This window comes from Passer domesticus, chromosome 2 (genome assembly GCF_036417665.1).
Source record: "Passer domesticus isolate bPasDom1 chromosome 2, bPasDom1.hap1, whole genome shotgun sequence".
In the NCBI taxonomy this organism is placed as follows: Eukaryota; Metazoa; Chordata; class Aves; order Passeriformes; family Passeridae; genus Passer; species Passer domesticus.
The window spans coordinates 17,717,575-17,729,687 of record NC_087475.1 but is presented as its reverse complement, the minus strand read 5'-3'; the positions used below and the strand labels follow the sequence as shown (position 1 = coordinate 17,729,687).

General features: G+C 39.1%; 1 long non-coding RNA gene across 1 annotated transcript; it reads right to left on the bottom strand.

The window, feature by feature from the left end:
• Nucleotides 1–10,147: 10,147 nt before the first annotated feature.
• LOC135295213 (uncharacterized) lies at nucleotides 10,148–11,894 on the bottom strand. The gene is made up of 3 exons (XR_010357241.1): nucleotides 11,769–11,894; nucleotides 10,489–10,606; nucleotides 10,148–10,347 (listed from the first exon to the last, which is right to left on the bottom strand). It is a non-coding gene; the product is annotated as an uncharacterized LOC135295213 (long non-coding RNA).
• Nucleotides 11,895–12,113: the final 219 nt, after the last annotated feature.

Here is a 12,113-nt window from a genome sequence, read left to right as displayed (position 1 = left end):
GACAGACAAGCTGGCACGGTGACAGGAAGGTTTTGGATGCAGTCTGCAACAAGGACAAGAACATCCATTTTTCTCCCACACCAGAAGCTCACTCCTACCTTTCCATCAGCTTCTGTTTATAGCCTGCTTTGCCAGAAAGGGCGGTTTCATTCCTTTCATGGAAGTCCTTTCAGAGTCAGTCATCTAGGGCAATTGAGCATAGACATTAAGATAATTACAGTGAAAAGTTATTAAATCCTGGCCAGCTCTTGTGCTGTGCCTGATCAGTTTTTCTGAATACAAATTTCTTGCAAAATTAATCCCCAGACCACACTATAAATACTCCCCTGTGGTGAGACAACCCAGAACTTTGATGTAGATCTGCATTAATCTTTTTCCTAAAGTAAAGAACACTGGGGGGAGGGGAGGAAATCAAATAGGAAAGCTAAATTTATGAAAACAAAGCCCTTAAACAAACAAAAATGCAGAACTTAGAAAACCAGAAATTAAAAGAACTTGTCAACAATTTTTGCCTTTCTGCTCCGTTCTTGAAAAGAGGGACTGATCACATATTCATGGTGTTAGTCCAGCATCTTTCAGTAACAAAAGTCAGACAGTGTCATTTGAGTCCTTACCAAGAGTCTTCTTAGTGTTCCATGTGAGACCTGTTTGTCTGCTTTCTCTGCTGCTCAGCAGTTTCTGCTCTTGTCCAACTAGCATTAATGCAATAGGAGCCAAGTATGGACCACAGCTGAAAAACCACAGACAGGAACAGTGTGGAGGAGGAAGAGTATGATGGAGGGAAGTGCCTGATTGTAGCCTGGCATCTCAACACGGAGAAGAAAAAGAGAAACACCAGAAAAGTGGGGAAAGAGATCAAAAAAGCACTGGGCTCACTGTGAAACAGCACGGGCAGCACTGTGCAGTAAAGGTGCGCCAAGAGTCGTGTGTGCTGAGCCTTGGCTGAAAGCAGTTCACAGCTGTGAGCAAATAAATAGCCACCTTCTCTTAGTGGCAAGGGCTGCCCTTGTGTGCAGGAGAACAGTGTACACACTGCTTCTGGGGCATGTGACTCTACCATCCATGGCTTTGCTGACAAGAAACAGCCTAAAAGACCCCAAAACCTCTGTTAACCAACCAGGTCAAAAAGGAATAGTAATATGAAGAATGTAACCATTAGGTTTGGCAGTATTTAATGTATTCACTCCAGAAAAGGTTTATATAACAATTCTGATTAATAAAAGTAATTAAAATGTTACAGAGGTTGTCAGCTGTCCTCATCCTAAAAAGCATAATGATTAATGTTACCAAAATTAGAACAAGAAGGCACTAATAGCTTACATTTAGCTTTTTAAATTGTAAGGAACTTTACAAACAATCACTAATCAATTTAAATCCTCTGGATGTCCTGTGGTGTGGATGTTGGAAGTGCAAGACAGTTATATTATCCAGAGACATAGTGAAATTCATCGTGCTCCCCACTGAAATTACTGCCCGCTTTCATGTTAGAAAGGAAAAGTATTAGACTCTTAACACTGGCACTAGAGAGCAGATCTTTTAGCTGCCATGGACCCAGAGGAAACCACACAATTTATTCCAAAGCTGATACACTCCTAGTAATGTTTCCTACTGTTTGCCACAAAGATGACTTCCATTAACTTGTGCACCTTTACAGCATACTCTGGTGTGCAGAACTGTCTCTCATCAAATACAATAATACTATTATTAACAACGGTGGCTGGCACACTTCCAGTGCCCTCAATCAGTTGTGAAGCCACCTCTAAAATGAAATATTAGTCCCTGTATGCAGGGATATATGATCTAAACTCAGTCTTCACTTTCTAAAAGTACCCATTTTCTGCAAAACAAGCCGAAGCTTCCTCACAGTGAGGGAGAAGAGGGAGCTGCTTGGTTTAAGGGAAAGCTCCATTTTAAGATCTGAAAGTAATTGCTAGACTTGAATAGTCTAAGTGTGGATGCATCTCCTTTTCCTCTTCAGCTCTGTAAATCAGCATTACAGTTTGCTTTTCGTAGAGAGGTATTAGCACTGTTGGACTGCTTGGCAGCTCTTGCTTTACTTCTGTTTATCTTTTGTGAAGGTCATGTTCCTGCTTGCAGTAGAATTGGCAACAGGAGTTGTTAGCAAAAAGGCTTTTTTTGTGCAGAATTGTGAAGGACTTAAGGAAGGAACATAAACTTAAAATAACCACTGCAAACATTTCACAGGGTTTAGATACTTAAGATTACTGTTATCCAAGAAACAATGACTTTGGATTTTATTCTAAATGGTTTTTTATACCATGCTTAACATCACAGTAACAGAAAACAAAGTAGCTGAAAATACTTCTCCAGATGAAGTAAACTTGAAAAGTGGAGTGCTGGCAACACAGTGCAGAAGCACTTGAACATCTTCTACAGGGAGCCAGCTGTGCCAGAAGCAGTACAGCTGTGCTGCACTGCTGGGCCGAGCCAGAGGAACCTGCCTAGAAATTTCCAGATGTGTTGCTTCAGTGTGCAAGCAGCAAAAGGAGCAATGCAACACCTGGGGAACTTGCCTGCATGTGGTGAGATTGGAGGTCTGTGCACAGTGCTTGTTATGTGATGAGATTTTGTAGTGCATGAAACCAGTGGTGCCATGAAGTCACTGGTTTTGGGCACCCTGTACTTTACAAGACATGGTGCTGCATGGGTTATTATTTGGCCTTTATTACATTAGACAAGCTTCATGTCCTCATGACTACAAGTCCTAGAGTGAAGAGCATCACCTCAGTTTTGCCCTTTGTGTAGAGAAGCTGATTGTCTTCTGGGAGCTCAATCCCTTCAGAGGCAGTGCTGCTGAAAGGAAAGGGAGAGCTGTGTGTTGCTGCTGTGTGTGCTGATATGAAACCTGTACTGCACACTTAGTCTACTAATGGAGTCAATGTTTTATGACCATTTCAATTTACAGTTCATGTACAGACAGTGGCAAAACAGCAGAAAGCCAACATGTCCCTGTGATGTTCCAAGGGAGCAAGCTGACCAGGGATGGTGGTGCAGTTTACCTTTGTATCTTATTTTGCCATTTTATCCAGGAAATCCAGGCTTAGTGAATACCTTACTGTGACAGTGGCAAAAAAAAAAAAAAAAAAAAAAAAAAAAGAGTCCAGAAGAACATGAATAGACAGATGTCAGCTCTCTGAAAGGCAGATTTAACCAATGCAGGCAAGCTCCCTCTGGGACCCCAGCTTAGCAACCATCATCCCCAGACAGGCTAGGCTTAGTGATCATCATCCCCAGATCTACCCTTGGAGCACACACACTCCCAAGTGGTGTAAATTTGCCATTTTGTGGGTTTGGGTGCCCACTACCTGCAACAGAAATGAACATGAGCTACACATCACTGACATTCCTCCTTGGCACTCAGGAAGCCTTAAAAGCACCTCAGTTAAGATCTGCTCTGCAGGTACACAGTAACTCATGGGCTCTCAGGAATCTGTGAATCCATCTCTCCTGGGGGAGGATGGAAGAAGTATTCTCCCTAACAGCTCCATGATGGTGTCATGAAGCAAATTTCTGCCTCTCAGGAATGCTTTGGGGGTAATCTGTGAACTATAAATCATTCCCCTGCTTGGGTAGTCCTTCAGTCATTAGCATCCTGCCTTTTCCAGTTCTAATACTAACAATGTTCTCCAGCAATTTGAAGCATTTTCTGTCACTGCACTTCATTTTACCTGGCAACCTGCATCCTGCTACCCAAACCTGCAACTTCTCCTACACCCGAATTAACCCAATAAAGTTTATTTCAAGTGTTGTCTCCCCTGATCTCATGCAACATATAAAGAGCATAACACTAAACCTAATGCTGTTATTTAGTTTACTTCAACTCTTTGAATAAGAAAATGTATAGATGGGATTAAAAAAAGAAGAAATAATTAGCCCCAAAACTGTGGAAGCTCAGATGGCTGAACAGGAAAACTTCACTTTTCAGCAGCTGGGATTCTGTGGCAATTTTCAGAACAAAAAATCATATGAGCTTCCAGTTCATCTTTCTGCTTTGGAAACCCCCAGTCTAAATAAGCAAACCCAAGGACACCCAGTCTAAATATGCAAAACCAAGTTTTGCACTTGATGGAAGAGAAAAATGAGCAGCAAGCAAATTAAGGAGGGCACTAGGATGCCAGAAAAAGACAGAAAGAGGACTCAAGTTGAAATGCAAATCAAATGTCTTAATCACAAGTCTATCTTTTCATAGTGAGAACTTAAACATTTTAAATACTTTTTTGAAAAAAACAACTGAGTGCAGAAGAAAAGCTACAGAAGATTATGTAGGACTATCATCACTATCCTTTTACTTACTGACCATGTTGGTTCATGTTGTTCCTTCAGATGCCCCACTATGTCATACAGCATTGGGTCAAATGTGCCTGCTAAATCTGCCACTGTCTCGTAAGGTACTTAATACTTTTTTTAGCCAAAGAAATTTTAATTATTCTAATCTCAGGGAAATAGTCCTGCAGGAAAATAATTTCTCATTTATTTATGTATTGATTTCAAGAGATGAGAGTCAGAGGAACATAAAATGAAAATTTTAGACCTTAGTGAACTGAATTTGAGATCCAGATATTTAAAAAATATTTTGAAAAATGGTCAGCATTTGAAGGAAGTGAGGAGAAGGCGTGTGTGTAACCTGCTGCAGAAGCAAACTTGTTCCAAGTTTTCAAGCAGGCTGACCAGCCAACTTCCCTTCCAGAAGGCCCTGAGACTGAGCTGCTTGTGGACTGCACTGGATGCTCAGCTTTCTTAAGCACAGGTAAAGTTTAAACAAAGCACAAGAGAGCTCAACAGAAGTGTTTGCATAAAAAACACTTTACTGAAAACTGGCCTCAGAGTGCTGGTGATGTGTGAGGGAGCTTATGCACAAAGAATTTTTTAAAAATATGCTTCATAAAAATGTGTAGCTATCGTATGTCTCCTCAATCAAGGCTTTCTGAGGGTATTTCTCGGTCTCTGAGTCAACAAGCAATTGTCTTCCCCATTAAAATGTCTTCTTTCTCTTTTCCAGCCAGCCTCCTCCTTCATGCCCCTGTATGGGTGTTATTCCAATGACCTCCACTCTAAGTCTTCATGAATTTTAATTACCTTGAGGTGGAGTCCAGAATGTTAATGATACCTTAATACATTAAATCTCTGATTAAGTAAGGTGGGCTCTTTTTTGCCTCACTCCTTTAGTGAGAAGGATTTGTATTCAGCACACTAAGTTTTAGTGCCTCACAGCTGAAGCTTAATATCTTTTCATCATTTCAGAGATTAATTTGGTCTAATTGAAAAAAATCCCAGAATTATAATATAAAGAACTGAAGATCCTATGGAGTAAATATATCCACAGAGGAAAATTATGTGTATTTATGCATTAATTTACCTTTAATTTTATTTTAAATTCTCTGATATTTTTCTGTTGTTCTTATCAAACTTGTGCTCAGTCTTTCCTTGGTGTGTATCTTTGAAACCATAGTCACATTTCTGCTGGTTTAGGGAATTTGAAATGAAGGTGCTTCACTAGCAGAGTGGTAGCATTCTAAATGCACATTTCCCATTTCCCTTGCCATCATCTCTAATGCTCTACCCAGCTTTATTTAAAGTGAGAGGAAGTTTTACACTGATTACAAATAGAATTGACCAGAAATTTTTTTCTTAAGTCTTTATCCACTCAGCATATCCAATTCTTTCTTGACAGACTAGAAACCTATGATAAAAATCACTACCAAATATATTTTTCTCCTGAGTTTGAGCAGTGTTTCCATAATGAGTTACTGACCCTTAGCATTACAAACTTTTGACTCACTCTTACATCTGATGCCTTTAGAAATATTTCTGCCTTTACAGCATGTCACTCATGAGCAATGAAAGCATGATGATTTGGAGAACAAAATTCAAGTTATCTCAAAAAAGTAATTGTCAAAATTTTTTTACCACCGACTCATACACTTTAAATATGCTTTCTTGTGCTTCTGTGTGTACTATGCATTATTGATGAGCAAAAGCACTACAACTCTGGAAATAAAATGTGAGTATCTAAAATACTAAGCTTGAAAAATAAAGATGAAATCTCTCAGAGGTACTAATTACTGAGACTGAAAAACATAGCGTGGTAGGGGCTGCAAGGACAGCTCAGAACTGTTTTTACTTTTCCATGGTATAAGTCAAGGAAAATATTACCAACTGGAAGAACTATAAAGGAATGGAACAAGGCTTCTTTCAAACAGATTGTTTCATTTGACTGTGAGAACATTTTGAGAAGGAAAAATGCATACACCAGGACCTCTTGAGTACCTTAGTTACATCAAAACAACCGTGTAAACTTGTCATGAAGTGTCTATTAGAAGATGTGTATGCACTTGAAGCCCAGCACTGCATCAGGATGTTTTTGTGATAGGACCAGCACTGCCCAGCACCACACTCGGAGTTCAGTGTAATCAGGGTTTGCCCACACGAACTTTATATTGACTGCAGGCTGCCTTAGGGCAGGGAGGGGCTTGTGCTGTTTGTACCTATGTTGAGAAGGAGATGGGACTGATGCCTCTTTAGGTATCAACAACACAAATAGCTCTTGGCACTGCTTTCAACAGTATGGCTTAGCTGAGAAACCACAGATGGACTACAAGTGCTTGTGGTCTTAAGTAAGGGACAGGGTTTGAAAGGGGGGCCATTCAGTAGGGATGAGAAGTTAAGACAGTGAAATGGTGCTGTCCACTGCAGCCTTGACACTGCAGCACACTTACCTAAAATTATTTCAATACACATACAGCAAGGGGATGTCTGCTTTTGCTGAGCCCTGTTAGTTTTGCAGATACAAAGAGCTTTTGGCATGAACTAGGCAAGAATAACTGCCTTGGAGAGGGGTACTGAGCAAGAAGAGGTAATACTTGTTGTATTATTTGAAAGGAATATTTGTTTCCTTTCTTCACCTGCCCATCCTGAGAGTCCTTGTGCACATGGAAGTTGTCACCTAATCTTCCACTGAATTATTTGTGTCTTACATCAGTGTTTGCAGGTTGAGGGCTTAATGGACAAGGTCTATGTCTGTTATCAATTTGTCTCAAAAACCGAACGTGAATGATGATGATTTTGCCCTGAGTCTGCAAAGATTGATGCATTTTCACTGTTCATTTCAAAACAACTCGTATCAAAAATTCTTCTGCAACACATAACAGTCATAATACATTTTTATGTTGTCAACAATAAATCAAAACAAGTCTAACAACCACATATTGCTATGGACAGCAGTCAGATTACTAGTTATGTTTGCCAAGTCCTAGAGCTCCCTGCCAACTCCATTTCTGCAGGAATGGCAGGCCTGCTACATTCAATAATAATTTGGAATCAGATAAGGAGATAATTACATAAAGGACAGGAAGGAGAGAGAAGGGTGCAAACCAGACACGTTGGGTCTTATCAGCCTCATGCTTGATGGGAAGGCAGGTGGGTGGTCACTGCCTGACCACAGTCAAGCAGCAGCATCAGAAAGGTGCCAGCAGCTGCTGACCTCAGACCTGCTTGAGGAGCTCCTTCCTGGAACATCTTCTTCCAAGAGAGAATAAATTATGGTGTTTGCCCAGGAAAGGTAATGTAATGAGAACAGATCAAGTGAAATGTTTAGGCTGGCTTTGGATGAAGTCTTGGAAAACAGCAGTTTGCCTTTGAGGCTCTTCTGTCTGAATTCAGTTTTATGTACTTTCAGGGAATTGTGTATTTCTCAGATTTCTTGTTAAAATTTTGCAAGAATAAAGTAAGAAATATATTAAGATACCTTTAAATCAGATTTTAAATACCCACAGACCTATTAAAAACATGTATTGGGGTTTTTTCATATAAAATCAAGAAATTTAGTTCCAGAATAATGTTTTTAATTCATTTCTCAGCATTTCAATGTTGTTAATAATTTCAAATATAGTTTTAAAAAGACATTGGGTTTAATAACAAAGGTAGCCTTTCTTCCTTCTTTGTAGCCATGGACTAGGCAGCATCAGAAAGAGCTTCAGCTGAAGGATGACTTTTAACCACCTCCACTAATGGATTTCAATATTGTTTGCCCATATTTTCTCATGCAGACATGTAATTAGAGCTCACAAGATAAGAACAATGGTCCCATATTGGCATTTATTTGTTTCAAATTTTCATTATAATTTTCCTGTCATTCTATTGTGGTGTTTATGAGCACTGGTATCAGCCACCCTCTATTATAAATTCACATACCAAATTAAAATCAAAAACTGTATAGGGATTTGCCTGGTAATGAGTGTTACTAATTGAGATGATGTTTCAAAAATTCTGGCTTTTAGCTGTGACACACAAGCATCAGTTCATGACATTTAAGATGTACTATTAAAAAAAAAATTAAAAACCTCTAATATTTGCTGCCCATAATAAATTAAAAATTACAAAGCATTTTGGATCAGAGACCCAAAGTACCTAGTAACTGCTCTTATTTGGGAATTAGTGCACCTAACTAGCTAACAGTTTTAAACAGAAGAGAGATTTAAAGAAGTACATGTGCAAGCAATTAAACAATTCTGCTTATTGGATGATCTCACACCTGAGAGAGAACAGAGGTGACATAAAAAAAAAAAAAAATTGTTTGGGTTTAAGCGTATTTACTGAATATTACTTATACCAACCTTCACAGCAGTATACCTTTCAAGTATCTTGACAACTTGACCTGCTTTGCAAGCCTAGTTTTTGTGCAGTGATTGCTCTTTGTAGCTTCTGAGTAATATATTTGGGTTCTTTCGGAGCTCTAGAAACAAATCTTCTCCCTTGAAACAAATTATTTTGCCTAGAAAAGGCTGACAGAGAAAACTAAATTAAACCAGTGCAGTTGCTGGTGGGTTGGTTTGACTGTTCAGAACCTGATGCACAACCTTTTGGAAAGATTTACCGCAGCTCCAGGAATGGCTACAAACTCCACCTGTGGAAGGGAAAAGGAAAAGGAAAAGGAAAAGGTGACCTCCTAGTCCAAGACTGGTCCCATTACTAGAGGTGTGACATTTTTGGTAGATACAGGTACCCCTAGAGATTTGCAACAGGAGAAAGAGATTAACAAGTGACACCCTTCCATACTTGGACATACAGGGAGTGTTTAGGCCACTTCAGGGGGACAGAAAAAATGAGCATGAAAATCTACTTGTGATATTTTTTGGCTGGTTTATTACACATCTGCTGGCACAGTGCCTAATTTACACTTCAAATACTGTAATTTCCCTTGTCAGTGCTTCTTTCACAGTGCATTATCATGCATTTCACAGTGTTAAGATAACTGAACTTACTTCTAAGGGAGATTACTGTTGTTGGACCTGAAACTTTCACAAGGTCTTTTCAGTCAGTCACCAGAGCCATTCCCATTGCCCCTTGCACCATGGTACTCTTGCAAGGACAGGAAAAAAACAGGAAATATCTGCCTAACAGTCTCTGAAGTACCCTCTATGTATGTGCAGGAATTTCTTTCTGTCCATTGCCCTTCCTGGACCTAAGTCAGCAGTGAATCTGCTTGGCATGTTTTCTTCACAGAGTTTTTGGAGCAGTAACTCATTCTTACAGTCAGACTTCAGCTAATTTCATAAATGAGGCAGCTGTCCCTTTTTTTTACTGTCCTTCTGCACAATGCCCATTTTTAGACAAGTGTGAATCTGGAACATCCCCTTGTTAGTTTGAAAACCTTCCTTTGCCTGCCCTGTTGGTATCTTTGGTTCAACACTGTGGAGATTACACAGAAGTAGATGTTTATCAAGAAAGATCTCAGCTGTTTGAGCAACAGCTGTACTGCTTTAGGCATTACAGTGTTTGAATCAGGCTTTTACACTGTCCTGTGCAACTGAGCTCCACTCTCCAGCTCTTTGCCCCTGGTTTACCACAACCTTTCCTGTAGGAGGTGTCAACCAGGAAGAGAGCAGTGAGCTGTACCAAACCACAAGCAATGCCTCAGTCTTCTGCTGTTGTTATTATTGTTATTGTACCACACCCACTTCTATCCCTTGATATGAAATAGCACAGGGGGTTCCACAGCCTTATCAGTGTCTTCCTCGAGTTATTGATGGCCTGACCACTGACCTCAGATGGAAAACCCAGCTGAGAGTTTGCATCCAGCCTGCCCTGTCCCCCCAGGGTGTCATTCACCTCAGCTCACAGCCTGGGCGCCCTTGCAGCCCTCTAGTCCATGTATGAAGGCTTGTCTTTGCCCATCCTGAAGGCTCTGCAGGTCTTTCTGATGATCTTAGAGCTGCACCAAGGATTCCTTTTCTGTGCCCACTCTGGATAGATCAACAATAATTTGACCTTCCGCCCCTGACAGACTTGTTCCTTGGCATGATTTGTTGTATGCCCATTTGTTTACCCCTGTTGTAAAAAAAAAAAAAAAAACAAAAACAAAACAAAAACCTCTGCAAGTGCAATTTATAACAGAGAAGGCAGATCTTCCAAAACTGCTAGCAAGAAAACAGAGCAGGAATGACCTGCTGAAAATAACTGGTAAAATACCTGGTCTGTGACCTAGAGTTGTTCTGTTGAACAGTGGTGCACCTCTTGCAGAACAGTAATGGTGAGCCACCCTGTTGAGTTAAAGCAGTGGTCCTTCCAGCCTTATTTGTGTAATGGTCTGCAACAGAAAAAGGGCTACATTTTAAGAATAGAACAACATATCCTTGATATAATCTCCCAGCTTCACAGCAGTTCATGATCCTCCTGAAGCACAGGTTCCAGCTGCACCTCCATGCTGAGAGACTGATGAGAGATTTTTTTTTTTATTTCTTTCTTCATCTGAATATTTTTTGAATTCACTGAAGGTTTTTGCCTGCATATAGGTAACTACCTATAGCATTAAGTTTTCCAGCTTAATGTTCTGTGATTTGGGGTAAGTGTTTCTGTTTGTTTGATTGCTTTAGAATTCTTGCTAGTTCTTAAATTATGTCATTTTTCTGTTCACCACCTGTATACCATTGTGATTTTATGGAGTTCATAATGTCACAGCTAAACTCTCTCTTTTCTGGGCTTTTATTTACAATGTGCTTTATGGGGGCTTATTTGCAAAGGCTTCCTTGAGATGCTAAAACTGAAGAGTTTTACCTCCTGCCCTTATATCAGGAAGGATTTTTACCTTGAGATGATGGTATTATTCCAAAATAAATATTCCAAAGTATTTTGTAATGACAGAATTAAACTATTACAAGAGTCTGTCACAAAACTCCAATGTGCATATGACAATGCAGAAGAATGAGCACTTCAGCTTTTTTATTATTTACCTTTATACTGGATTAGTATTTCTTCAAATCTATCTATCTATCTATCTATCTATCTATCTATCTATCTATCTATCTATCTATCTCAGAAAGGATTGTCTAGATTAATTATCAGTTTATGTACAGTTAAATATAATAAAAATACATAAAGTTCATTCTTATACTGCATTTTAATTACAGGATTTTCAGTATTTTTTCTGTAGGTTATACATCTAAGTGCTCATGATCAACTATATGTGTAAAATCAGAAATGATAACCTATTATTATTTACACAGACCTGAATCAATGTTTTAAATTGTTCAAAACCTAACAAAAGCCTTTTGTTGCCTTAGAAAAACCCATACACAAATCAGTAAACTGGTGAGGCTGCTGTTTTCCCCTGAGTGCATTGCTATGTGTTGTTAATTTTCAGAGAAAGCTGTTTATGGACTCAGCATCTGTGAGTATATCATTACGTATGATGTACTCACAAGCCTTTGTAATTAAATTCCAATGTTTGATAGAAATAGGATCAGATTTACCAGATGAGGCAGCAGAACCCTGTAGTCAGAATTCAAGGATTTAAGGCAACACTCTTTTCTGCAAATGTGTCTTGAAAAATAATTTGCTTGTTTTCTCTGCAGAAATTCTCGTAATGTGGATCATTTAGACCTGGTTGAATAGTAAATAAATGAAGAAATAAATATTTCTAACCAAACATAATATAATTTGCAATTGACATTATTGATCCTCTTCCAAAACCAGTTTGGGGCTTGCTGCAATTTCCTGTAGCTATTTAGAATAAAAGTGAATGTGTAGAAGTATTATTTGATTGTGTTGTCTATGCCAGCAATACAAAATATGAAATATAAAAAAGAAACATCTGA